Source organism: Nannospalax galili, unplaced genomic scaffold, assembly GCF_000622305.1.
Source record: "Nannospalax galili isolate Female #2095 unplaced genomic scaffold, S.galili_v1.0 scaffold120, whole genome shotgun sequence".
Lineage (NCBI taxonomy): Eukaryota > Metazoa > Chordata > Mammalia > Rodentia > Spalacidae > Nannospalax > Nannospalax galili.
In genome coordinates this window covers 6053642-6079405 of record NW_008350324.1, presented here as the reverse complement: position 1 = coordinate 6079405, position 25764 = coordinate 6053642, and the positions used below count along the sequence as shown (strand labels likewise).

General features: G+C 49.9%; 1 protein-coding gene and 1 long non-coding RNA gene across 8 annotated transcripts in view; one reads left to right on the top strand and one right to left on the bottom strand.

Annotated features, from left to right (window-relative positions):
- Positions 1-7156: 7156 nt before the first annotated feature.
- LOC115072779 lies at positions 7157-11359 on the bottom strand. Of its 3 annotated transcripts, none has more exons than XR_003851797.1 (3): positions 11137-11359; positions 8153-8228; positions 7157-7912 (listed from the first exon to the last, which is right to left on the bottom strand). It is a non-coding gene; the product is annotated as an uncharacterized LOC115072779 (long non-coding RNA). The 3 variants fall into 3 exon arrangements; XR_003851796.1 differs by lacking the exon at positions 11137-11359 and adding an exon at positions 10025-10168; XR_003851798.1 differs by lacking the exon at positions 11137-11359 and adding an exon at positions 9016-9154.
- Positions 11360-16299: 4940 nt separating this feature from the next.
- The window catches only part of Cux2 (cut like homeobox 2), a 186447-nt gene continuing 176982 nt past the window's right edge, over positions 16300-25764 (top strand). For 4 of the 5 annotated variants that reach the window (XM_029570567.1, XM_029570568.1, XM_029570571.1 and 1 more), the window contains exon 1: positions 16301-16360. The gene's annotated coding sequence lies outside the window, so the exon portion shown is untranslated. Of the gene's footprint in view, positions 16361-25764 lie in introns of all 5 variants that reach the window. The other variant, XM_029570566.1, reaches the window with a different exon arrangement.

Here is a 25764-nt window from a genome sequence, read left to right as displayed (position 1 = left end):
GCAGGGGCTGCTGGAGAGGATGGTGAGCTGGAGATGCTTAGTTCTCCCCTTGGCCTGACCACTCTTCAGTGGGTGGGTGGCCCCAAATTGGAGGTCCCAGTCTGCCTCCAAGGAGACCCAAGTAGCCAATGTCGGAAGACCCCCTAGACAGGTTCAGGGAGGGCTGGCTCTATCCAGTAGCAGAATGGAGTCTAAGAAAGTACTTGAAGGAGATTGCCTTGGGGACAAGGGCTCTATGCCCAGGGAGGTGCTCTACCTCCCCCAAGTGTGAGGAGGTGAGGAAGTCCAGTCCCACACTCTCGCCCTGTGGAGCTGCCTGCCACCATGCTTTCCCTCCATGATGCACTGTGTTCCCTCACACCCTGACCCAGGATACACCCCTCCTTCCTCAAGCTGCTGACCAGGTATTTGGTCAGTGGGAGGAAGGAAGCAGCAGCACGGGGTGTTGCTCTTGAGATTCAGTTCCCAAGAGGGCAAAGAAGCCTGCTTTTTTTGAACCCCCTCCAGCTCAGCCACCTTCTCGAACATCTGCTCACACTCCCACCTCCATCTCTGCCTCCTCTCCCCACCCTGCAGACACCTCCAGCTGCTACCTTGTCACAGCATGCCCCCTGGTAGCCTTTGTGTTCTCCCACTGTATCCTCTTTCTTTTTGACATAGCTTTCGAAATGACTACTTTATTGATACCTTTTGAATGTGTGTGTCTCCAGCGTAGGGTGACCAGAATTGAACTCATCTCCCCTGGTTTCCATTGGAGGACCACCCAGGTCTACAGGACAGAAATTGGGGGTTCCCCATCTTTCTCTCACCCTCCACCCATACCAATCCACCACTAAACCCTGGATGGGTTCACCTCCCACTACCCCCTGCATCCCATCCCCCACCTCCTTCTCCATCATTGGCCCCAGGCTTGTATCCCTGTCACCTCCCCTGGACTTTGATCTCCCAGTTCCTGGACTGACTTTGGCTTCTCTATTGTGCTGGCACGGGGAAATATTTACAAATCTGGCAAGAGCCATTTCCAAAGGCTCCCTTTCCCTTTTGAGGCAAAGTCCTCAGAAATGACCGTGCAGGCTCCTCATGAACAGCCCCCTGCACGTTGGTTTTTAGGATTGTTGGCTTCTGCCTCCTCCAGTCCCTTACTGAAAGTGAGATCATGAAGTCTCCAGCTATTATTGTCAGATTGTCTGTTTCACACCTTATTTCTTTGGTTTTTTTACTTTGTGTGTTTTGATGTCCTTTTATTAGGTGCCTGTAGATTTATAACTGTTGTGTGTTCCCAGAGGCTAGACCTTTTTTCATTAGCAAATGCTTCTAAGTCTCTGGTAATATTAATACTTTGCTTGACATTTGCATAACCACTCTCACTTTCTTTTGGCTGCTGGCAACTTGACACCTTATGGAGTCTTCTCCTTTAAACTTATTTCTTTGAATCTTAAGTGTTTGCAATATTGTAGACAACATATAGTTTCTATCTCTGATACCCTCTGTCCTTTGATAGATTGTTTAGCCCACTCACACTTAAGTGTGTTACTGTTGTAGACAGAGCTTGCTTTCTATTTTGCTTTTTGTTTTCTGTGTGTCTGCTGTCTATTTTGTCTCTCTGTTCTTCCTTTATTGTTTCATTTGAATTGAGTATTTTCTAAGGTAGCATTTTAGTTTCACTAGATTTGGGTGGGGTTGCTTATTTCTTAAGGTTTATCTTAGTAGTTGACAAACGAGGGTTTGCCATATTCATTTTAGCTTACCAAATTCAGGTTCAGGTTTATCATGGTTTTGTTCCTTTATGCTTGTCAATCTTTTAAAAATTTTTTCTTTGATTGATTTATTTTTATTGTATGTGTAGTTTTTATTGTATTTACTTGAATTAAACAAACAGTTAATCACTCAATGCTTCCTAAATATCATCGCTCAAATGATTCTGTTCCCACAACACTACTATGCTATAGACACTATTAATCTCCCCTATTTTTAGAAGAGTAAACTGTGGCACGGAGAGGTTAAGTCACTTGCCCAAGGCCACACAGCAGAGCCAGGCAGTGTGACAGCAGAGTCTGTACATGTAGGTTTGCCTGCCTGTCAATGGAGTAATTGGGAAATGGCTACTGTATGTCCAGCTCCCCCTTCTTCCTCTAAAACCACTGCAGCCTTCCATTAGCGTGGGTGGCCCACGGGGGACAGAGATGCCTGGTAGGAGTGGGGGCCAAGTTTCCTGCAAATGAGCATACAAGCACCAAACTCTGGATATCTGGGCCCAGGAGAGGGTTACAGCCAGTCCCCATAGTAGGACTCGGGATACCCAGGTCTGTTTCCTGCCCCTCACCTGCTGAGGTCACTGGACTTGGTCCCTTGGGCCAGCAGCTTGGAGAGTTTCTGAGCCACTCCTGTCCCTCTGAGGCCATCTTCTACAGCCTTCACGAGCGAGGAGGCTGGTCCCATGGCCCATGGCCTACTTTATGAGACTCAGCTCTGCAAAAGAATTCCTCTCTGAGCAGTGAAGAGCCGCACAGAGGCTTGCAGAGGGTGAGGCCTGCTGGACTCCAGAGTGGCAGGTGGGGGTTCCAAGAAAGCAGACCCCCTCCGCTGCCTGAGCTGCCTCGTCTAGCAGATCCCTTCCTGCCCTGTGGAGATGCTGTCTTGGGGAGGTGGGCTGGCCCTGCAGATGAGTGGCTGAACCCTGCAGGTGAGTGGCCTTGGCTGGATATGTTTCCTCACTGGGGGCCTTAGCACTGGGTAGTGTGTGGATCAGAGCCCTAGGCCTCGAATGATGGCTTTCTTTGAGAGTGGTTCAGTTTCTCACAGTGGGCTTGTTGTAGATCCATAAGGAAAATGGGGTGTTGGGGGATGAGGCCGTTCTTGCATCTGTGTGGATGTATTAGCCAATCACTGCCATGTAATAAGCCACCCAAGCCTTGTGGGAGCAACAATTGTTTGACTCACAGAATCTGTCAGTCAGAAGTGAGGGCGGAGCCCAGCTAAAGCCGCCATCATCACTTCATGACAGCTGGGCTTCAGCTGGGAAGACTCAGAGGGTAAGGTGACTGGACACACTTCAGTCAGTGGCTTACAGCTGAACGTCACTCACAGAAACACCACCATGTGACCTGTCCTTGTGATGGTTCCTTACTGTAGGGTGGTCAGGCTTCCAGAGAACAAGGTGGAAGTGAGCTATTTTTATCATCTAGGTGTGGACACTGGTTGTCATATCTGCCTACTCTGGTGGCCCAGGCTCAAGCATTGGTCAGCCTGAGTCCAAAATGAGAGGTCTGGACCCCACTTCTCCGTGGGAGGAGTATCAGTCAGAATCCATGAGGAGCCTGGGAAGGCAGAGCTATGGTAGCAGCCAGCTTTGGAAAAGATAGTTGTCTGTATTAAGGATGGTAATGAGTCACAAGATTCAGGCCCCCCAAGCTGTCAGGAAGTGGCTAATGGAGAAAATAGGTGTTATGGGTTGTGTGGGGGGAAGGAGTGTGACAGGAAATGTCTATGATGTCTGTGTACTGAGAGAATCTAACAGCAGGTTGTGAGGAATATGACCGGAAGTGGCCTAGTCGGGAGTGTGACAGGAAATGTCTGTGTAGGGAGTGAGTGTGACTGGAAGTGGCCTAGTAGGAAGTGTGACCATGACTGGAGCCTTTGTGAGGGGAGTGAGTGTGAAGGGAGCCTGTGGAGATGGGGTAAATGTGACACAGGAAGTGGCCCAGGAGGCCTGTTCGGTTTTGCCAGAGTCTACCATGATGGAAGTAACAGCATTGGAGATGCTGGGGCACCATCTTTCCTCACGTTCCAAACTGCCCCATCGACGACCTTGGGGTGGCTGGCGGGTTCCCACACAGGGAACCGTACCTCATCCAGTTGGCGAGTCCCTCCCTAAGTACTGGTCTCTAAGCCTAGCCTGTTTTCTTGCTGTCTCTTTGCTGTGGGCCTCAGTGCTCCCCACTCCCACAGCAGCCTCCACTTCTTCGAGAAAGAGCGACTCCCACCTCAACAGCCTGGAAGCCCTCCAACTACAGTACTTCTCTTCAAATAAAAGCAGCTAATTAACATTATTCTTTAATTATTGCCTTTATCAACAAGGGGTCTGATTTGTACCAGCAGGGTACTTGCTTTCCCTTAAACTACCCAAGTGAATGCTTCAGTTCCTGGTGCTTTTGAAATGAATTTGATGTCATCTGCCCAGAGTCACTTAATGGGGACGCCTGGGTAATGACTGAACGTGCTAACTCCGTTAGCAGCCCTGGAAGCATGTAATTTGGCCCCTCAGGCAACGGCACTTTTGAAATCTCTGGATAGTTTTGAACTCTCTGTTCTTAATTAAATATGCAATTTTTCACGGTAACCAGGTTAATTCTTTTGTGTTGTGTTGTAATACTGTTAGGAATTTTCATAGTTCTTATTAAACATTATTCAGGCATTGTGAATTCCATAATTAAAAAAAATGAAAAGAACAAAGCTTGATTCCCTCCTTTCTTTTCCCTGGCTAATTTATCAAATGAATTTTGCAAATTTTTCTTTCTGTCCCCAGACAGTGTGGCAAGTGTTTTAAAGGGGAAGGATTTAATTGCCCTGTAGGGATTGGCTGGTTATGAAGGATTTGGCTGTTTGATTAGTAAACCCAGTTGGGACCAGTCTAATACTCCATGATCTTAAAAATTGTCTGATTGTGCCCTCTCCAAGGAGCCTAGCTGCTCTTGTTCTGGAGTCCGTCTGCTCCTCACAAGTGTGATTATGAGCCAGTGGAAGGGAGCCTGCAGTATTGACTTTACTTTAAACTGGGGATCTTGGGAGATTTGGGCCCCCTTTTCCCTGGCTAGGGAGGAAACAGGAGAGACAGAGACAGACATACACATGAGTGGTAGAGAGAAAGAGAGTGACCGAAATCTCAGGTATCACGCAAGATGGCGGATGGCCAAGAGGGTGGGGCCTGACAGGACATTTCGCTGCATCTTTGTAGATGATACCCCCCAACCCCAAATCAGGGTGGCCAGCCGGAGAGGCTGCTCCTAAGACGAGGAGCCCCACTATGCAGGGAGAGCAGGGAAGACCCACTTCCACTCTGGAGTTGGGACTTACCCCCCCAAAATGTGGACCTGTCCTACACTGAGCATGCTGTGAAGTTAGTACTGGCAGAGAAGACAGGAACCCCAACTCTCCTCAGCCAGAGCAGGGGACCCTTTGGAAAGGTGCCTGGCAGAGAAAGCCAGGTCTTCGAAATGCTGACTCCTGGCATTTTATTTCAGCATGGGATCCCCCTTTTGCCTCTACTTCCCCCACCTGTAAGATGGAGAAGGTGCCTCCCAACCCCTTCTTGCTTTCCTGCCCTCCCAAGTGTCTGCTCACATGTGTATATACGCATCCACACTCACACACACACACACTCACACACACACACACACACACACACACACACACACACACACACAGCTCTGGGATGCTGGCCCAGTGCAACCCAAGACTCCTCTATTTTTATTCCTGTTGCAGTCGTTGGGGACACAGAGGAACTGAGGAGAGCTTTCTAGGATTTGGGGGGAGGGACACAGGCCACAGAAGTGGTTTTGGGAAATCCCACAACTGCAAAGATTCTAAGAAGGGGCATCACAGCAGTCACATTGCCACATTACACAGAAGAGAGGGACAAGGACATCCAGAAGAAGGCCCTGGTGGCTGCACCCCATGGTTATGCCCATCCCTTATTCCTGCTCTGTCCCATGAGGCCATCAGCTCTGATCCCTTTGCACGTGGCACAATCAGTTATTCCCACCCCCAGAGCCCAGTGGCTCGCTTCCACTTCCACCTGCTCACCTGGCTCAGGCTCAGGCCTCCTGAGACTTGGCTTCTAAATGTCGCTACATTCCTCCACTCCATGCCTTTGCTCTCTGCTAGGAGGGCTGGGGGCCTCGTGGTCAAGAAGTTGGCCATAGAGGCAGGTGCACGCCTTCTAGGCCTGTTTCCTCCTCTGTGAAATGAATCTGTGTTCAGTGGCAGGAGAGTGAATTTAATACAGGACTAGCACACAGTAGGTGCCCTATAAGTGCTAGTTGCATGGCAGCCAGGTCAGTCATTCCTCTCATCAACCGGCCCCAGGCGTAATGGACGTAGGCTTTTCTGCCTGAGCTGGTGTGTGCATTCCCCTGGGGGCACTTGTGGGGAGTCACATGTGCCTTGAATGCAAACACATACTCACATCTGGACCAGAGGGAGAGTGCAAAGCACTCTGGTGGAGAGTCTTGCTCATCTTCTTGTGATTATATATTTATCTGGGGCTTGTAAACAGGGCACCTGATGGTAGATAAAATGACGTCATGTACAAAAGGCACGAGAAGCTGCGTGGGGAGCTCTGACTGGAGGATGCAGAGTGTGAGGGGCTTGAAAGGGATAATGTCACCTTGGCCACCAGAGTACCTCTCAGCAAGAGCTTAACCCTGAACCTAGGTGCCAGGCCCAGCCAGGAATGCCTACAAGGATCAAAGCAGACTTGCTGTTTGTCTTCATGGTGCCATGGGTCTCCATGGTATTTAGAAATAAAATCCCTGAAGAAACGATGGACGTTAATCAAATAATCACACATTTGGATTCGCACACACTCTGCTGAGAGCTGTGGAGCAAGTGAGCTAGGAATGAATAGCTTACATAACTTGGATCAAATTTAGTCTGGGCATCAGGGAAGGACTCCTGAGGTGATGAGAGGAATGGTAGTCCAGTGAGAGGAGGGAAGCTGTGTGTGCAAAGGTCCTGGGGTGAGGGGGACATGTCTTTGGCTCTAGAGAGTAAAAGGAAGCTGGTATGGCTGGGCCCCACTGGATTGGCTGAGCAACTGGCCGTGGCTGAGAAGATGGACAGGATGGCTCTGATGGGACTGGTGTCCAGCTCTCCTGAGGTCTGCTTCCTGGACAGAGGGGGGCAGGAGCTGCAGAGATTAGGGGCTGGGTGGAGGAAAAGGAGGAGGGTTGGAGATATTTGGGGGCTCATAGCCTGGGGTGGGAGAAGTGACCAGACAAGGACAGTAAGCTTCCCCACTGTCCCCCTGCCCACAATGCATGTAGCCATCTAGGAAATTCAAGGACACAGCAGGCTAATGTCAGGATAGGCATGATATGTTTTCCCATGGTGGAAGGGAGGGAAGGAGTGACCTCCACACATTCAAATACACTTTCTTTCTGTTTCTCCCATTTATTATTTACTTGGGGGTTTATGAAAAGGAAAGAGATCAAAAAAGTTCACAATTGCTTGAGGCACTCAGCTGGAGGGAACAGACATTTTTTTCTTTCAATACTCATGCAGGCATGCATGCATGAAGTGTGGGATTCCCCCAGGCACTGCCAGAAAAGGGGGTCTCCTGCACTGTTGGGGCAGGGGTACCCCATCTCCGAGGGCTGGACAAAGCTGGCATAGCAGAGATGCCCTTTACAAGGTGGTGGCACTTGCTGTCATCTGCCTTGTAGTCCAGTGCCCTGGGGCTGGAGCCCCTGCTTATTAGCACCGTAATCCTTTTGAAATACCAATTCACAGTGGTGCGCTGAGCCGCACACCATGGTACTGGGGTCTGTGGTTGTCTCTGAGCCATCCAGGCTGTTGAGTAAACACTGTTCATTCACAAGAATTGGGGAAATGTTTATGAAGTGACATGCCAGGCACAAGCCAAGTTGGCATCTGGGCAGTGCCAGAAAGGTTGGTGGGGGACAGGAACACACACCTTCTCGGAAGTGGCCAGCTCAGCCCTGGCAGTTGTGGAGATTGGCTTCTCAGAAGGCTGGCGCAGGGAAGGGTGGGCCTGGGGAGATGGCTCAGCAGGAAAAGTACTTGCCACACAAGCATGAGGACCTAGGTTGGAGGTTTGGAGACAGGAGGATCCCAGGGATGTCTGACCAGCTAATCTATAGGAATTGGTGAGCTTCAAGTTCAGTGAGAGACCCTGTGCCAAAAAATAAGACAGAAAAAAATTGAGGAAAGCACCTGACATTGACCTCTGAACCCAATACACACACGTGGACATACAGACACATGCATACCATACATGTTCATGCACCCCACATGTGCATATACAGGAATGTATATACAGACATATACCATACACACAAATAAATCAAATCCGGGCAGGAGCCTGGTGTTTCCAGGATGGAGTGGGTAGTGTAGACTCATGGTGACTTCTGACCTGGAGGGTGGGTCACTCTCTCGGTGTGGGACCGCAGGCAGGTTCCTCAATGCCTCCTCGGCCTCAGTCTTCTCTCCTGTGAAGTAGAGTGGCAGAGAGGCGTTTGGTAGGGTCACTGTGAGTGTAAACAAGCTCAGGATGCCCCATTGCAGTGTGGCATGATGTGTAGGGACGAGGCAGTGGCAAAGTTGATCTCGGTACCCAGTGGACAGAAGGCCTGAGTGGGGTTTGGCTGTCTCCAGTTCTGAGCTAATGAACCTCAACCCACCCCCACTGACCCACTTCCTCAAATGAGGCTCTGCCTCTTGTAGGTTCCATTACCTCCTGAAAAGGGACCACTAGCTGGCGACCAAGTGTTGGAACATGTGACGCTGTAGGGGACATTTCACATCCAAACCAAAACAGATTCTAAAAGCAACCATGAGGCAAAATCTCCACTTAGCAGCTCAAGAGTAATGACCAGGGTGGGCTCATAATTGAGCACCTAATGTGTACCAGGCATTGGCCCAGTGCTTGTAATGTCCCAGGCCTCCTTACCACGTGAGGTACTCAATGTGGGTATAAGACTCCCTGCTCAGAGACAAGCCTCCACTTGCCTAGCTTCACACAACAAATCCAAGTCCCATCAGGATGAGAAGACTCTGGCCTCAGGCTGAAACCAAGTTGTTGGGGTTTCCAAAACCCTTGGTTCATGTCCATCCCACACCAGGGTGACCCCAAGAGAAATGAGGAGTTCCGTGGAACTGAATGTGGAGACCCTATAGCACCCCCAAAACTGTATGGAAAATGCTATGTCTCTGTCTCATTTCTGAAGAGGCTCCCCAGCTTTTCTCAGATTCTTGTGGGGTGATGAGGTATCTCACCAGGCCTTCATGCTGCTAGGTCTTCAAGGTCATGATGGATGGTGTCTCCTCTAACTCTGGGCCCGAAGCAATCCTTTCTCCCTTAAGTTGCTTAAGTTGTCATACCCATGGGAAAAGTGGCTAACAATCCCATTTTCTGGGGTTCTTGGGGCTCATCCTGCTTTGTTATATGTTTTGTAGTTTAGGACTTCGAGTCTTACACTGGATTGTTTCCCAGTGAATTCCATGCCCTGAGTGGACCCCAGGACCAGAATTCAGCCAGATAGTAAATATTTGGGGGGTTGCCACCTGCCTACCATCTCTCTTACACAACCACTCATCTCTGCCCTGTGTAAAAGCCCGTGTAAACACTGTGTGAACCAATGACATGACAGGATTTGGTCTGGGAGATTTAGCCCAAAGATCAGAGTTCATTCACCCTGTGCTCAAGAGATTTTGTATTTATTTTTGCTAAATGCCCAGTGGTATTACCAAGCAACAACGATTTTTTTCAATGGTTTCTTGGCTGAGGTTCTTGTAGCAGCAGCATCTACACTCTCTGGAAGCCAGTACATTTAAGACACTTGCCATACCTACTGCGTCAGAATCTCAAGGGGGAGACCCCAGAGTCTCTAGTCCTAACAGAATGTCCTCCAAACTCACATGAGTGCAGGCCTGGGCTACACGTGATAGCAAACTCACAGCGGTGCTGCCTCCCACCTCTATCCCGCTGTGGGAACTCCTGCCACTCTAGGACGCTTGGGGTTAGCTGGGGGTCAAGGTGAAAGTGAGGAGCACTGGCTTTGACATCTACTACTGTCAGATTCAACTCCCCACATTATCTTTCACATGCTGTGTGATCTCCGCACTAGCCCTATGCCTCTCTGAGAACTCCAACTTCCCCTTCAATGGGATGGGGTGGCAGGGTGCATACGACCCAAGGACTGTGTTCATGGAGGGCCCACTCCCCTCTCAAGCTGTGTTCCTGTTTGTGCCTGGCCATTGTGAAGCAGCCTCCATGATAACCAACCTGGAGAGCTCTGCCTGGGGAGATGAGCAGTCCTTGGGAGCAGGCAGTGGGCAGGAGCCATGGGGTGGCAGATAAGCCTGGTGGTGTCCTCCATGCCACCCTAACTCCTAGAGTAGTCTTCAGGCATCTTACAGCTCCATCAGTCATGTGACTTAACCCAGGGAGACACAGGGAAGTTGTCAGTCCACAACTCCATCCTCTAGCTACAGTGATTGGCTCAAGGGGGAGTCACATGAGTCAAGCTGAGCCAATCAGAGATTCCCCTGGAATTTTTCAGTTGCCTCTGGGAGGCTAGGCTGTTTTTTCTTGCTAAGTTCCTGGAAGGATGGAAATTTAGAGCTGATTCCTCCACAGGGACATGCTGAAAGCGGCTTGCATGGAGCAACCCAGAGCGTCAGGTTTGAGTCCTCCTGGGGCCACTGCCCCTTGTCTCTAGTTTGATCACAGGAGTTCAGCTCAGTCTGATTATTTAAGCATATTCAAATTAAGTTTCTATTACCTAAAACCACAAACAGCACTACCCCACGTCTCCTGTGGATGGTTCTGGAAACTCTTGGCCACTCCATTCTGTATGGTCAGATTTCTATAAAGGTGAACAGGACACACATCCTGTCTGCTGTCTTTTTCTATGTGCCCTACTTGAAAATCTTCATGCTGATGACCAAGGTACTGAAGGGAGGACTGGGGGACAGAAAGATCTCACTGTGTCCTAGGATGTGGCCCTGGGCCAGGCTCTATAGCCCCTGGTCCCCTTTCTGTGTGAACTTTCGTGCAGTGACTTGGCAGTGTTCATGTCAGGGTCCCAGGTGGAGCTTTGGTACAGTGAGCAGTTCCATCTCTGGGGTCACCATGTTCAAGGAAGTCTGCCAGGACCCCCGGTCTCCCTCCTTCCCACCCCACTAGCTCAGCAGGTGGAGCTCTCTGGGTGTGGATTTTCCCCCTTAGGAAAAGTGGCTGGCAGCCCCTGCCCTGTCCTAGGTGTTTCCTTGAGCCCTCTACACCTACTGCATCAGCACCAATGCCCCCTCAGCACCGCCCTCCCTCAGCATCACTGTCCCCTCTTTGATCTCAGGAAAATAGTCTTGATCGTGACTGTTTTACGTGCAACTTACCCACACACCACCGTGTCCGATTGTTCTAGAATCATTCCTTCCTCCTTGTTCTCTCTTGGGTTTGCACCAGGGTTGGCTTCTTCAAATCAAAATAATGCAACAGCGCATAGGAAAAATCACCCCTATGTGTGAGTGACTCCGGGACAAAAGCCAGCAGGCTAACCAACCACTGTCCTTTGAAGATGCCTGTCAGGGAGCGCCTGGTGAGAAGTGTCAGGCATCATCCAGGGTGACTGTGGACTTGTCTGCTACCTTGGGCATTTTTCCAGAAAGCCTTTAACCCGAACTTTGGGCTCTCCGGAGGCTGCCGCTGCCTCGTTTTCTGCAGAGATGAAAGGGTGGTGGAAGGGCAGGTGGCAGAACAGCTGCTGGTATCCACGGGTTCCCAGCAGGGCCCTGGGGCCGCAGCTTCGTAGCCTACCTGCTCTGCCCTTGGGGTTCCTTGGAACCCCCTTTTCTGATCTGTGCACCCACCACGAATCTGACACCTTCAGGCAGAGCCCTGAGAGGTAGTGGGGTGCTGGCCTTGTCCCCATACTCCCCTGTCGAAGAGGAGGGACATCTCAGGGTTAAGAAATGATATGATCCAGGAGTTAGACTTGGTCTGTGTTCAAATCCTGGTTCTGCTACTCTTACAGTGTCAAACCTGTCATATCCCTGAGCTTGTGTCCTCATCTGCAAAATGGAGCTGTTGGGTTTAGTGACAGTAAATAGCATGTCAGTCACTTTTCTCATCTCTGTGACAGAAACAAGAGAGGAAGGATTTATTCTGGCTCTCAGTTCATGATGGGGTACAGTCCATCCTGGTGGGAAGATGAAGCACTGGGAGTGACTCACAGTATAGGGTGTAGCCGTGTGGTGGCTCCTTAGACACACCTAGGGTCAGGAAGCAGGATATCCCATAGGGCCTGCCCTCTAGTGACCCACTTCCTCCAACAAGGCTCCACCTTCCCAAGGTTCCATACCTCTAAGAACAGCACCATGTGCTGGGGAGCAAGTGTCCCCACACAGAGCCCATAGGGGAGATTTCCCATTCAAACCACAACACAGAGGTCCTGAGCACCGTGCTTGGCACAAGTCAGCACTCACCTGGCTAGCTGTGGCTCACTCAGACCCACCTGGCCCAGACTTCCTTACGTACCCCAAGCCAGCTGTGATGAGCTCATGTTTCCCAGAGGCCAGCAACATTCCGTCCTTCCATGCAGGCTCCACTGCTCACAGTGGCTTTCCACACTCAGTCTATCCAGTGAGCTCCTCTTCATCTGTCAACACCCCACAGAGCATCACCTCTGTGTAGCTTTATCTGTTAGTAGTCCTTCTACCTTGAGGCTGACCAGAGAGAGAGCCAGAGTGTGTGTGTGTGTGTGTGTGTGTGTGTGTGTGTGTGTGTGTGTGTGTGTGTCTGTGTGTGGTGTGTGACATGAACTACAGAAATTAGCCAGAGGGCAGCAGTCATGGACGTGTTCTTGGCTGGGTGTCTCTCTGTGGGTTGGAGATGGCTTCCATTCCCCCCGAGTCTCCATGTGGTTGCCCTCTGTGTGTCTTCATCTGGCCCCCTTTGTTTTTTTTTTGTTTGTTTGTTTGTTTTTGTTTTTTTGTTTTTTTTTTGAGACAGTGTCTCTTTATGTAGCTCAGGCTGCCCTGGAACTTAAGATCTATCTGCCTCAGTCTCCTCCGTGCTGGGATTACAGGCATGCACTGCCAAGCCCCTGATGTCATCCTCTACCCAAATGGTCATAGTTATTTTTATATTTATCTCTTGAATGCCATCTTAGTAGCTTTTGAGTCTGGCATCTATGGATAAGCTGCTCCACACACCTGCGTGTGGGTTTCTATGTGGACATCCATTCTCAGTCCCTCTAGGTAAACACTATGGCACATGGTTGCTGGGTTGTATGATAAGAGAATGTCTCTCTTTGTGAGAGCGTTTCAAGCAGTTCTATATTCCCAGCAGTGGTGACCCAGCTTTCCACTGGCTCCACATCCTCTCCAGCACTGGGTGGTATCACAGTTCTGGATTTTGTCCATTCTGACTTAGGGGTGTGAAGTGGTAGCTTCTTTAATTTGCATGTCCCAATGGCATGGGCCTGGGCACCCTTTCCTATGCTCGGTGTCATCTTCTTTGAGGTAGGTGTGTCTGATAAGGTCCTTGCTCCCTGTTCTAATCGGATTGTTTCCTTCTTGGGTTTTTTTGTTTGTTTGTTTGTTTGTTTGTTTTTTATCAGTGGAGTCATTTGCAGATTCTTCTCCAGGTCTGTCTTCCTGTTCTCTTGACATAGTCTTTTATACAGCAGAAATTTTCAACTTCATATGTTTGTTTATAATATAGGTAGGTGGTCATGAGCCACCTGATGTAGGTGCTGGGAACTGAACTCAGATCCTCTGCAATAGCAGCCCACATGTTTAACCACTGAGCCATCTCTCTAGCCCCCAGGTTCTTTATTTTGATGAAGTAAAGTTTATCAATTATTTCTTTCATTGATATGTCTTTGGTGTTGAGTCTAGAACATCTCCACTGTATCCCTGTTATTTAAGCTCCCTGGTTCTTCCCTAGGAATCAGAGAGAAGTTTTGCACAGTATACTTAGGTCTCTCTCCATTTTGAGTTGATTTGGTGAAGGCTGGAAGTCTTGGTTTGGGCTGTTTCTCTGTGTGGATATCAGTTGCTTGGTACCATTTGTTGGACAAATATCTCTTCCCTAGCAGTGCCTTTGTTGTTTTGTCAAAGCCACATTGGTTGCATGTATCCTGATCCTCTGCTGGACTCTCTGTTCTGTTCTTTTGATCTGTTTGTCTGTCTTCCTCCTCCATGCTGTCTCAGGAGGCACTGTTGGTCTCAGGGACTGGGAGTGCTTTGTTGTGGGATCTGACCTATGTGGCATCCCTGGTCCCTCCCAACCAAGATTCGGGAGGATCCCTCAGTCACAGCAAACATTAATGTCTCCAAGGATCACCCAGCATCCTGTGCCATGCAGACTGCCCTGGTGAGATGGACTGGCATGTACAGAGGCCTAGTCAGCTCTAGATGGCATGGGGATGTCACCTCCCCCAGGTAAGGATGGCCTCTAGTCACCTTTAACTCATTTATTTTATTTTATTTTTTAATTTTTTTTGTGTGTATGGTGTATACATATGTGCAGGTGTACACTTGCTTGCAGCGTGCATGCATGCATGGAGGCCACAGGAGAGAATCGGTGCCCTGCTCTATCACTTTCTGCCTTACCCTTGAGACAGGGTCTCTCAGTGAACCTGGAACTAGGCTGCCAGCCAGCAAGCCCCAGCCATTCTCCTGTCTCCACCCACCTCCCTCCCATTAGCACCTGGGTTATAGTGCTGTCCTAGTTAACTTCAGCTGTCAACTTGACACAGCCTAAAGTCATCTGAGGGAGTCCCAGTGAAGGATTTCCCAGATCAGATTGGCCTGTGGGCATGTCTGTGAGGGATTGGATTGATGGGCCCACTGTGGGCAGTGCCATCCCTAGGCAGTGGGCCTGAGCTGAGCCAGAAAGCAGCATTCCTCTGTAGTTCTGCTTCAGGTTCTGCCTTGAGTTCCTGCCCTGGCTTCCCTCAAAGATGGACTGTAACCTGTAAGAAAACATCAATCCTTTCCTCCTCCAAGTTGCTTTTGGTCAAAATGTTCTATCACAGCAACAGAAAGGAAACAACATGTGTACACACATGACCACACCCAGCTCTTAGGTGGGTGCTAGGGATCCAGCCCCCTTGAAAATGTCATTTACACGTAATTTGCATGTGATGTATGGTGTATCATGTTTTAGATCACACTTCTCTTCACACTAGGTTGTATATCTTTTATATCTTTTGTCATTCCTCTATATTTCTGAGACAGAGACTCTGTAGCTCAGGTTGGCTTCAAACTCACTCTGAAGCCAAGGGGAAAAAACAGTTGTTTTATGGTGCTGGGAATAGAACCCAGGGCCTCGTGCATGCTGAGCAAAATCCCCAGCCCCTGTCATTCTTTTCAGAAGAGAGAGCAGCAAAAGAATTCAGATTACTCATCTCAGGGTCTGATTTCCTCACTGAAAACCTGACTCTGCCTCTTTCTGGCTGTGTGACTTTACCTCAGTGCCATCACCTCTCTGTGCCTCAGTTTCCTCATCTGTAAGACAGGGACCTTAAGACCATCTACCTCTGCTGTTTGGATGATTACATGAGTTGATTCATGTACACAGTCATGTTAGAACAGGGCCTGGCACACAGTAAATGAAGTGTTGACTATTATCAAATTTAGTGGCTGTGTGATATTCTGTCCTACGATGGAGCTGATAATTAGGACAGAAACCTTTGGTGGGAGACTGGAAATGGCTTTCCATTTTGGTTCTCAGATTTTCCAATAAACAACCAAACATAAATATAATTAACAACAACAATAATAATAAATAACAGCATAAGATGCCCAGTTAAATTAGAATTTCAGATAAACGATTTTTAGTACAAGTATGTCCCACACTTTTGGATATATTTACTCCAAAAAGAGGAATCAGGGTACCAATAATCCAACGCTAAGTGATATGTTTGTTTAGTTGGACAACCTGAGTGGCTTTCTTTTTGTTTGCTTATTATTTTTGTTTGTTTTTGAGGCATGGTCTTGCTGTGCCACACTGGCCTCAAACTCAAAATCCTGCTGCCCCAGGGGTGCCGGGATTTGGGTCTCTTGCATTTGGATCCCCCTCACCTCTCGTCTCTCTTCCAGGCACCAGGGTTGGCATCCTGGAATCTGTGTCCTGGCCCAGCTATGTTTCCCAAATAGTAAACCTTCTTATTTGAATTCAGTGGGTTGTGTTCACGCAGAGTGTCTGGCCAGGCTGCGGAGTAAATTCTCCAGGGGAAGAAGTCAGGACCACACATTGGTTCATGTAGGTCAAGAGGGTCCCACTCAGTTCCTGCAGTCGGCTTTGGGCTGTGGGTACACAAGCTGGCACTCGCTGCTGTTTTCTGCATCTGAGGGCAGCAGCCAGGCCAGATGCACCTTAGACTACAGCCACTGAACTTGGGTAGCAGGAAGCCAGGCTACAGGCCTGCATCGATCACAGTTCTTGGAAGGCCTGTCATGAGGAAAACAGGCAGCAGGTAAATAGTGCCAATGGCCAGCAGCTACCAGGGCCAGTGGACTAAGCATTAGCTCATTTCTAGGGACAGTCAGGGACTGTCCACCACCATCAAGGACACAGCACCCCTCAGGCCTGAGGCCTCTGTCTGGCAAGGTAGGTTGGGTGAGGGTGAGAGCCAGATTTCTGAGTTTCCCACAGTGACCCCCTTTTACCCTATCCTTTCCCTACCAGAGCCCCAGGAACTCAGAGCTCATTTGTTTATTCATTCGGTTCCCACTAGGCCCTCTGGACCAGGTCTGGCTGGACCTGGCATTGTATAGAGTTCCATGACAACCCTGAGTACCCATCCCCAGAGCAGCCTCCTGCCCAGTTTAGGTAGGGGTTCTTTCTGATGTCTGTATGCCACTGGCTGCCACCAGCTGGATTGCATGTGGACAGCTCCATGAGGGCCGATGTGGTCAGATCCCAGGGCCTTGAATACAGATTCTGCTTCGAGGAGGGTCAGGGGGGCTGCAGATAGAAATACTGGATAAAGAGCAGATTCTCAGCAATGCAGAGGTGTGTGAGTGAGAGTCAGCCTCCCAGTGACTTGTTGGACACTCTGAGGCAGGACCACAGTTGCTGACGACATGGGAATCCCCTGGGTGCTCTTGATGTGGATAGTTCATGCCAGATGCTGCCTTCTGGGTGATGCATTGATGAAGCATCTGTAAGGCTTTTAAAAAAGATTTATTATTTTTGACATTGTGTATGTGTGTGTGTGTGTGTATGTGTGTGTGTCTATGTGCACATGAGTGTGTGCACGTGAGTGCAGGCACCCTTAGAAGCCAGAGGTATCTGATCCCCTGGAGCTGGAGTTACAGGCAGTTATGAGCTGCCCAACATGGGTGTTGGGAACTGAACTTGGATCCTCTGAAAAGGCAGTAAGCACATGTGATGGCTGAGCCATCTCTCCAGCCCACTGATGCTTTGTTTATAGGTATTGAGTGCTCACTGTTGGTTAGCATTACTCTAGAATGAGTAAGGAGGGCCTCGATCTCGCCCTATTCTGAAGAAAGAGGGTTGTGACCTCTCCATAGGGAGTGTCTAAGTTTCATTACTTGCCTGTCTGTGCTGATGAGGAACCAGGACTCAGAGAAGCCAAATGTCTTGCCTGGGGTCACCCAGCAAGACTGGTAAATGAGCAAAATAACTCCCATTGGGCCAAGAGGGAAACTGAGTCTGAATAATGATAATGGTGGGCCAGCATGGGTCAAGGGCTTACTCTGTGCCAGGTACCATGTTACATGAACCCCATGAGACTGGTCTTGGCAGCACCCTGGTTCTAATTGGAGACCACTGAAGAACAGAGAGGTTGATTCCCTTCCCCACAGTCACACAGCTGGTGAGTAGTAGAGCTGGGTTTTGAACCCTGTGTTTGACTTTCAGGCACAACCACATATCATGTAGGTGCTTTCTGGAGTTTGCATTAGACTCCTGTACACCAGAGCACAAGTTAGAATTGTCGTTACAGAGATTGGCAGCCAGGGGGGTTAGTTCAGTTGGATGTGCTGATTGGTGTATCAGGGGGCATTGTAATGACAACACGGGTGCCCTGTGCAGAGCACCTGTCACTTTCCAGTCCTGTCACAGAGCTATGACCTAGAGAACCAACCTTGTCCTTATTCCCAGTGGACAGATGAGAAAGCCTAGGCTCAGAGAAGTTGAGTCATTGGTCCAAGCTCACATAGGGTTTGGCAGAGCTGCTCACATGGTTCACCATGACTTCACTTCTCTCAGAATGGGGAGCAATGGCCCCCTTGGTTTCCTCCTCAGTCTCCAGCCCCAGCCTTGCTGGAGACTTCATTTCTCCCTCCCATCCATCCTTCCTGCCAGGTCAACTGTTAATGCAGGCCCAGAAGTCTTGGTGCCAAATTCAGGCAGAGAGCTTGCTTTCCTGAGAGTCCTTACTTGCTTAGCAAGATAGAAACATTAATAGAGTAGGTATGTGTCTGAAGAGAAGGAGGAGGAAAATGAGGAAGAGATAGAGGAAGAGGAGGCTCAGAAGAGGAAGAAGAGGGAGAGGAAGGTAGAAAACCTTTTTTCACACTGCTTTTGTTTTGATAAGATATGACTCATAACAGCTCTAATTCAAGGTCAAAGAGCCTGGAAATCGAGAAGAAGGCCCAGGGCCTCTGAGGCCCCACTAGACACACCAGCAGCACCTGGACAGTTCTGGCCAGAGTCCACGTATGAGGAGGCAAATATTTGAAAGGACAGTATTGTCTGGCCTCATTTGCAAAATGCCAGCCCCACCCCACCCCCAGCTCCATCTTTATCTTCCGTTTCTGTAGTTCAAGGGAAATCATTTATTAACTTGGGAATTAGGAATAGCCTTCTCCAAGTTGTGTGTCCCCGAAGGCCCTGGTCACCCTACCCGCCCTGCTCAGAGAGCCCTTTCTGTCAAAGGCACAGCCCAGCCCAGGCCCCAGTGGCCGCCAGTAATGTATTCACAGTCGTGACATAGCCCCCCAGTGTCCTGAACCCCAGCCTTCAGGGACTGGCAGGGCCACGCCATCGACCCGAACCCCTGGACCAATGCCCTGGTCTAAATCCATCAGGCCCGCTGGCCCCCGGTCGTGGGCCACTGAATAATTTACGGTCCTTGGGAGCAGCGGGGAGCAGGTCACTGGAGTTCATGGGTTAATAACAGGTTTGGTTTTCCATGTCAGCAGCTCTCCCGATAACGTATGAAAGAATCCTATTCTGTTGATTAGATTTTGAAATGGATCAATTTTTAATCAGCCAAACACCTGACTCACTCAATAAGCGCTGCATTGTGCAGACAGGATCGGGGCCGGCTTTATTTACAAGAGTGTTTGTTTTTGGGGGGCCTGTATACAAATGCCCTCCCACTCCCTCCTCCTGGCAGAAATTGACCGGGTTATCTCTGACCTCAAATGGCCAAGTTTGATTCCTTTTCTGATTAGTTGAGAAATCCATGGGTCTGTTTAAGAGATAAGAACAGCAGCTAAAGGTTTGATTTAGTCATCGTGACTATCGATGGAGAGAGCATTTATTTGCCAATGAAGAAATTTTGCTTAATGTAACATCGAGGAAGAAAGAGTTTCGAAACAAAGAGAGACCTGGTGGTGTCTGGGGCAGCCTAGGGGAAGGCATGCTGGCACAGGGGTTGGGGAGTGCTGTTGCTGGGATCCCCATCCCTGCCCTCTGAGATTCTTAAAATGACATCAGCAAATGAGTGCACTGAATTTGCTGAAGAAAAAGATGGTAGCAGGGCAGGGTGTGGCACTTTGGGCATTTTATTTATTCATTCAACAAACACTGGAACTGGTGACAGTGGGCGGGGACAGCCTGGAAGGGTGAAAGTGATGGATTTAGGCCCTTCTGGTCCATGGTCAAGTGGCTAAGGAGATGGTGTTGGGACCCTGACTGTGGCATCCCAGTTCCATTGGGGCAGAGGGCTGGTTAGTGACAGAATGAGGTCCCAGGCCTTCTCCCAAACTCAGGAGCTGGGAGCAGGTGGCAGAGATGATGTGCCATGATGTCAGACACATGGGGGTGGGCTTCCCTTTCTCAGCATGTGTTTCACAAACTGGGGCCTCAGATAGCATTCTTTGCACAAACAAGCAAGCCAGAGCAACTTTTGATATAGAACCTTCTAGAAGAATTCATCAGAAACGGCTGACAGTGGGTGCCCCTGAGAAGGGGTCTTGGGTAGGATGTTTACTCTATACTTAGGCATGTGCTGTCATTTCGGAAACATGTTGACAAGAACCAGCGGACCAACAGCAGTGTTGAGTGCTGGGGCTGGCAGAGCTACGCCTGCCCCCCTGTCTGGGGGTGAGACCCAAAGGATGCGGGCACTCACATCCAATCACAGGGTGGTGTGGGCTCCAGCTGCCCTCCTGGGAGTAGGGTGCACCTTTATTGCCTCATGAGCTTGGTGGCCCCTGGAGGAGTCTGGGTAGAACTCCTGCCTCCCACTACATCTTAATCCAGGCTTCTCCTGTGGTCATCACTGTTCAGTGAATCTTGGTGGAAAGAATCAACAGATCTAGCATCTGGTTCCGGCCCTGGCAGGTCAGCTGTCCACCTAGCGACTTGAGTGTGTCACATCTCTTCTCTGGGCCTCCGTTTCTCATGTATAGAATGGAAATGGAAGGCAGAGACATGCCTGCCTCAGGGCCTTTCACCCACTGCTCTTTCTTTTCTTACTCAGCTCCTTCATGTATCTGACAGTTACCAAGGAGTCCCCTTCTCAGGAAGGCCTTCCCTGGTCGACACACACCCATACAGTCCTAGACACTGGGAACATTCAGTGATATGAATGTCAAGTTCTTGGTCTACCACCTGAGGTGTGATTTTTGTAGGCTGAAAAACTGAGCTGCTCTTGATGAAATGAACTGAGATTCCTTCATCCATCTAGGCTGTGGAGTTCAGGGGACCCCACCTAGGTCCCCAGGGTAACCACAGCATCAGCTCCCCCAAGACTCCCATGAGGAGGGGTTCCCCAGTCACAGTCTGGGGTGGAGCTGGCCACCCCAAAGCATAGCAGGTGGGGGTCAGGGCTGGGTAAGGATGGGACCCCATGGTGATAGAGGCAACTGCAGGTGCCATGGAAACCACTGTACCAGCTACAGTGGGACAGAAGGAAGCCAGGAGGGTCAAGTCTCTGCCTGCTGGTGACCATGTCTCTGGCTCCTTCCAAAGCCGCATAGTGGTCTGGTGGCAGGGCCCAGCTAGCCACATATAGGTCACATGCCATCACTGAGGTGCCCTTCACAGGAAAGTGACACACAGGACAGTACACTGGGAGCCCCGGAGCAGGCAAAGGAGGCTGGGAGAAGAGTCCAGCTCCAGGGTGACTCACTTGGAGCCTAGAGAACTCACTCATTTAAGATGTCTTTGCTGGGGACCATACCACAGAGGTCTGAGGAGAGCCCACAGCATGACCAGCTCGAGTCCTGGGGAAGAGGTAGTCAGGGGGACTTCCTAGAGGAGGGGATGCCAGGGCAGAGCGTAGACTGAGCTACGGTCTATGGCAGGAATGTCAGCGAGAACAAGCACAGGGGCTTCTAGACTGTACTGGTCCGAACCTTGACCTTCAACCTCACTGGAGGTGGAAAGCTTGGTGGCTCTGGGAAGGAACACTGGGGTTTCAGGAAACTGAAGGATCTTTTTTTTTGGTCTTTTTGAGACAGGGTCTCCCTGTAGCCCCAGGTGTCCTGGAACTCACTATGTAGACCAGGCTGGCCTTGAACTCACAGAGATCCGCCTGCCTCTGCCTCCCGAGTGCTGGGATTAAAGGCGTGCGCCACCACGCCTGGCCCGAAGGATCTTTTAATCATTCCCTCCTGGGTTGGCAGCCTGTGGGTGTGTAGAGAGACGGCCTGAGAGAAGATACCCTTTTTCTTTTCCTTTTCTTTTTCTTCCCCTCCCCTTTTGAAGCCCAGTTTAAAAAGGATTTTTTTTTCCTTGAGAACAGGCCACGGGCTATTATGGAAATAGTAAACAGAACCTCGCCAGGCAGAAGTGGTCTGTTTTAATTAGAGCATTAAAGTAGCTTAGCGCTTACACTTTATAATTTTGTGAACTTGATTATATAGCATTTTAAATACCTGCGAACATTTTAAGGACTCTGGGCGATGAATTATTTGCAGTTTCACAGGAAGCTTCTATTTTAAAAGCAGGCCAGGGTGAGGGGCTGTGCAGACTTCACTTTAGTCTTTCACTAGGTAACTAGTCATGCGGCAACAATCTACAGGTGGCACACGGTGTCCCAACTGTCGCTCAGCCATCCTGGGGTCCCCTCTGAAAGGGCCCTGTTGGGTGCCAGAATTCCGGGCTCCTCAGGGTCTAGCCAGGGTCTCCACATGCCCTAATTGCCCCTAAGACCTGATGATCCTTCCTCAGTGAGGCTCTCCATGTCTGTCCCTCCCTCTCCTGGCTACTGGGGTGACTTAGACAGCCCTTAGCAGTTTGTCCCCAGCCAGCATCCCAAACCACCATGATTGTCTTTGTCAGAATCCTTCAAGGAGTTCCCATTGATGTAGGATGCCCCCCACTCCCCCGCTTCCATGTGTCACCACAGACCAGCCACACAGTTCTGTGCATTGTTCCCTGTTGTCTGAACATTCATTATTTTATATGTATATATGATCATATGTGTGTGCAGGTGTGTGCATGTGCACATGTGTACAAGTTTGTGTGTAGACCAGAGGTGGATATCGAGTGTCTTCCTCAATTGCTCTCCACCTTATTTTCTGAGACGGGGTCTCACCTTATTTTCTGAGCTTGGTGGCCACGGAACCCCAGGGGTACCCCTATTTCTATCTCCCCAGCACTGGGATCCCAGACATGAACCACCATGCCTGGCTTTTACGTGGGTGCTGGGGAGGAAACTCCCAGCATGCAAGCACTTCCTCTACTGAGCCATCTCTCCAGCCCCTCTCTGTATTTACCAAGCATCTGTTACACCATGCATTAAGTAATCAGACGGCAAGTCCAGCAAACCCCTTGCCTGCTGGAACTGGCCCTCAGGTTAATGGAGTCGCAGTACAATCAGACACATGAACCTTGTGTGGGGTCAGATAAACACCACAGTATGGGTCTGAATCCCCCCTGGAGTCCCTCCTGTTGAAGGCTTGATCATCAGCCCGTGGCAGATGGCACAGCTCTGGGGAGATGGGGCCTAGTGGGAGGAAGTGAAGTTACTGGACATGCTGTAAAGGGGATATAGAGACCGAGCCCCTTCCTCTCTTTTTTTGCCTCCCACCTTGGAAGTGGCATTTAAAGGTTTGTAAGAAGCAGGGGGTATGCAAGGCCATGCATCTCCTCCCCAGTTACTGACACTATAGAAACAGGCAGAGGCCATAGATCAGGCATCTCCCCAGGAGTCCTGTGTTAAACAGTTACCTGCACAGGTCTGGAGCAGGTGGAGCAAGAATCTGGGGGAGGAGTGGGAAGGCTGCCCCAGGCCATCCCTCCAGAGGGAACGCATTCACAAGGTTTGGGGAGCATTAGGAAGCCAGTGGGGATGTGTTTTTGGTTTGGAGATACAGGACCTTTGCACATGTCATCTCCTTTTCCCAGACTGCTCTCCTCTCAACTGGACCTTCAGTTCCTACTTCCTCCAGGGTCCTTCTTTTTGGTGAAGCGCTGAAGCATTTCCTGCCTGTACTCTATGCACACCCCTTGCTTCCTACTGCAGCCTGTGGCTTAGTATGTCATCCAGCACTGGGTTGTTTATTTGAAGTCAGAGTTTCTCTCCATCACTGAGTTGAGTCCTGAGAGATCTTGTGCCCTGCTGTCCTCTCACCTTGCAGCTGGTGCCTGAATAGAGTGGATTTCCCCAGGGAGAGCTGGTAGAGAACCTTCTGTGAACCTGAAGTTGGGTAGAAGGAGTGTGAATGGTGTGAGGCAGGATCAGCGGGAGGCACCAGCTTGTGCCCAGCCTGACCCCTGCAACCTAATTCCAGGTCCTTCTGGTGAACCTTGAACCAGTGTGGAGGTGAGTTAAGGACTCACAGTGTGGAGGCCACCATTGCCTTCCACCAGCCAAGCAATGAGGGAGAGTGAGTGTCCTGCCCAAAATGTTGGCCACATGCCGGGTTATAAATTCCCTTCATGTTGCACTGGCATGTATGGTCACTGGAGCAGGGGAGGCCGAGAGGGCAGGACTGGTGGCCACAATGGTTTCATTAACTGGTAAAGTGCATAGGCCACTGGTGCCTAGGACCGCATGGCCTAGGGTGCATCCAGCGAGGGAACATTTTGATCAAAGGGAGCAGGTTTGGCTGACCTGATGATTTCTTTCTTTTACTGATGAGAGCTTAGAATATATTGATTTAGGTGATCAACGTTTAGATCTTTCATAGTTAATGGGGAGCTGTCTGATTGATATTGGAAACAGCCGCTGCCCAGGGCTTTTAATGAAGTCTGCAGAGCGGAGACACTTACATCACAGGTGGGGTGTGGGCGAGGGAGGAGGAGGGCTCTGCTCCAGTCGCTGCCCTCTGTCCTTGAGGGTTCAGAGCCTGACTAACCCTCATAGCACCTTATCCTTGGGCCTAGCACTTGGCATCTAGGAACCTCAGTATCATCCTCTGTGAAATGAGAATGATGGGGGTTTGGTGGCCCGTGCGGGTCAGGATGATGCTGTGTGTGAAGGTCTGTGCATGATTAGGGACACAGATGTTCCTTATTGGTACCCGACTGTGCTTCAGAGCCTGTGAAATGAGACACCACACTGGGATTTCCCCACACCAAAGGGCTTCCTAAAGATATGTCCTGGCTAAGAAGTTCATATGGGACCGTTGTGGGTGACAGTGTTCAACTAGGTGAGTGCCTCTGGAGAGGACACCCACAGCTGTGCCTTCACTTGGCCAGTGAGTGCTAAGTCTTGGGCACTTGGAGATGCCTCCCATCCCTGTGTGTCTCGCTGTTCAGTGGGCTTTGCCTTGTGCCACTTGTCTAAGCATTAGGTTTTGTGTTCATGAAGGGGGCGGGGCATCGCTTTGCATTCCTAGAGCAGCACTGGGCATGGTAGGAGCTCCATCAATATTTTTGGAACGAGTGAGAACACATTCTTGGAGGGGTGTAAGAATCCAGAAGAAAATAGAGACTTGACTCAAGCCCCACATGAGAACTTCCCTGGTGGCTTTATGTATGAGCCCAAGAGTAGAAACAAGCCATGTGGTCTTTGGTGAGCACATGGTTAGCCTGTGGTATGCCCACATGAGCCCATGCTTAGATTAAGGTATGCCCGTGTGAGCCTGTGGTTAGACTGCAGCATGTCCATGTAAGGCTTTGGCTAGATGGTGGTACATCCATGTGAGCCATGGCTGGACTGTGGTACGTGCATCTGAACCCTTGGCTAGACTGTGGTATGCCCATCTGAACCCATGGCTCACATGTTATGCCCAGGTGAGCCTATGGTTAGACTGCAGTGTGTCCACATGAGTCCTTGACCAGACTGTGGTACATCCATGTGAACCCATGGCTAGACCATGGTATGCCCATGTGAGCCCATGTACATGAGCTATGATTAAACATGGTACATCAGTGTGAGCCTGTAGTTGGACTGTGGAACATCCACACACCTGCTCAATACTAAATAGGAGTGAGCTGTCAGTGTGTAAACAACACAGGAGAGGCAGGAAAGAACTATGTGGAAGATTCCTTTTTTTTTCTGAAACGTGGTCTCATGTTACTCAGGCTAGCCTTGAACTCGCTATGTACCAAGGATGACCTCCTGCCTTTATCTCCCAAGTGCTGGGTTCTCTCCTCAAGGATTCCTCTCTATGGTTTTGCAAAGATGAAGCTGGCAAAGCAGGAGCAGGGGTGAGCATGGAGGGAGGGTGTGTGTCCAGGGAGTGTTCTTGGTCTGGCCGGTGTCTTGGCCATGACATTTTTACTACAGTGTCATAAAGTGATACCACTAGGGGATACCAGAGATGAGATTTCTGCTTTCTTTGTCATAGGGATCTACAATCATCTCAAAATAAAAAGCAACAAAGTGAGGGACTTTAAGCTGGGAAGCGTCTGCCACATGA